The following is a 2,500-nucleotide window of genomic DNA, read 5'->3' on the forward strand; positions in this document are numbered from 1 at the left end:
TTTGAAAAGGTTCTTTAAATCTAGTGGGTTTGCAACTCATAAGAGCATCACTTTCAACGTCCCCGGTATTGGATTGAGTTTCTAAAAACAACCGTGCACACCGAGGTTAAACTTTACCGGCTCCGCTCCGACTCGCCGCTCGCCCACTAGTCCGAAGGCAACAAAACATTTGTTTTTCATTTTGATGAAAATTTCTGTTTTTAAATCTTGTTGGTTTGAAATTTTTTTGAAAAGGTTCTTTAAATCTTGCGGGTTTGCAACTCATAAGAGCGTCACTTTCAACGTCCCCGGCATTGGATTGAGTTTCTAAAAACAACCGTGCACACCGAGGTTAAACTTTACCGGCTCCGCTCCGACTCACCGCTCGCCCACAAATCCGAAGGCAACAAAACATTTGTTTTTAATTTTGATGAATTTTTTTGAAAACATTGGCTTGGCAAGCCCCAATCCGCGACTATCCACCCACCGCCACCCCACACGGGTGGTTGTTGTTGCGAAATGAGGTTGTGGTCGACATGCCCGCGCATTTGAGAAGGAGTTCCTAGCACTCCATGCTCTTCCATGCCAAAAAAAAGCCTAGACAACCCCATTTCGCAACTTTCCACGCCTTTTTTTTTCCCCCTCACCCATGGCGGCGGCGTGGTGGCGGCGGCCGGATTCCGGCCACCACCGCCATGGGTGGCAGCCCCCCGACCCCGACACCAAACCCATAATACCGAGGCAACATATCGAGGCAACATATCGAGGCAACATGACATGGGTGTGGCGTGGGGGAAGGGGGCTGCAGCTAGGAGGGCATGGGCTGCCATGCATATGCAGGCAACACACACCCCCCTATATAGCATTTTATGCATTTAGCCCTTTGACAGGAAGAGACATCACCTATGCGCGAGGAGTCATAATGGGCTCTAAATAATTCAATACAAGGTATTTGGACGTGATTTTTTGCAGGGATACTAAGAAACATGCAATCTCTGATGGGAAAAAGTTTCATAAATATTTGAAGTCGGGAAGTATTTTTTATTATTTTTAGAAGTCGTAAAATTGAAAAAATCATTAAAAGAAATCCGGGAGGAATTTTTTAGTTTTGTAACTTGGAGAAGGTACTAAAAATCATAGACTACTTATGGGGAGCTTATTGTGCGAGGAAATTTCAATAAAAATGGGGTTTGACAAGGTTTGAAAAATTCTGTCGACATTTGAAAAAATCTGGAACTAGGCTGCCGGCATGCTGCGCACATGCTGCGCGCATGCTGCGCGCAGGCTGCGCGCAGGCCACGGCAGGACAAGTTTCGCTAGCCTCACTGTCGACCGAATGCGCAAGCTGCGCGCACGCCATGGCAAGACAAATTTCGCTAGCCTCACTGTCGACAGAGTCAGCACGCTGCGCGCACGCCATGGCAGGAGAAGTTTCGCTAGCCTCGCTGTCGACAGAATCAGCACGCTGCGCGCAAGCTGTGCGCGCGCATGGCATGGCAAGTTTCGAAAAATTCTGTCGACAGGCTCCCGAGCGCGCACGCTGCCGACATGTTGTGCGCACGCTGCCGGCATGCTGTGCACACGCTGCGCGCAAGCTGTGCGCGCGCATGGCATGGCAAGTTTCGAAAAATTCTGTCGACAGGCTGCCAAGCGCGCACGCTGCGCACACGCTGCCGGCATGCTGTGCGCACGCTGCCGGCATGCTGTGCACACGCTGCGCGCAAGCTGTGCGCGCGCATGGCATGGCAAGTTTCGAAAAATTCTGTCGACAGGCTCCCAAGCGCGCACGCTGCGCACACGCTGCCGGCATGCTGCGCGCACGCTGCCGGCATGCTGCGCGCAAGCTGTGCGCGCGCATGGCATTGCAAGTTTCGAAAAATTCTGCGGCCAGGCTCCCAAGCGCGCACGCTGCGCACACGCTGCCGGCATGCTGCGCGCACGCTGCCGGCATGCTGTGCGCACGCTGCGCGCGCGCATGGCAGGACAAGTTTCGAAAATTTCTGTCGACAGGCTGAGCAGCGCGCACGCTGCGCACAGGCTGCCGGCATGCTGCGCGCACGCCGCGCGCAAGCTGCGCGCGCGCATGGCAGGACAAGTTTCGAAAATTTCTGTCGACAGGCTCAGCAGCGCGCACGCTGCCGACATTCTGTGCGCACGCTGCGCACAGACTGCCGGCATGCTGCGCGCAGCCCATGGCAGGACAAGGTCCGAAAAATTCTGTCGACATTTTTACGCCATGGTAGGCTTCCGCTTCGCGTCACTTTGTCGACATTCAAGCCTACCATTTTTATTGAATTTTTCAAACCTTGTCAAACCCCATTATTCAAATGTCGAAAAATTCTGTCGACATTTTTACGCCATGGTAGGCTTCCGCTTTGCATCACTTTGTCGGAATGCATCGCATGGCGAGGCAAGGCAAGGCAAGGCCACAGCATGCCAAGGCGAAGGCAACGCATGGCTTGGTCAAGGCCACATCATGGGCACGGCATGCCAAGGCAAGGCGAGGCAAGCCATCCTTAGC

Source organism: Prunus avium, unplaced genomic scaffold (assembly GCF_965620075.1).
Source record: "Prunus avium unplaced genomic scaffold, drPruAviu1.hap1.1 HAP1_SCAFFOLD_59, whole genome shotgun sequence".
NCBI classification, from domain to species: Eukaryota; Viridiplantae; Streptophyta; class Magnoliopsida; order Rosales; family Rosaceae; genus Prunus; species Prunus avium.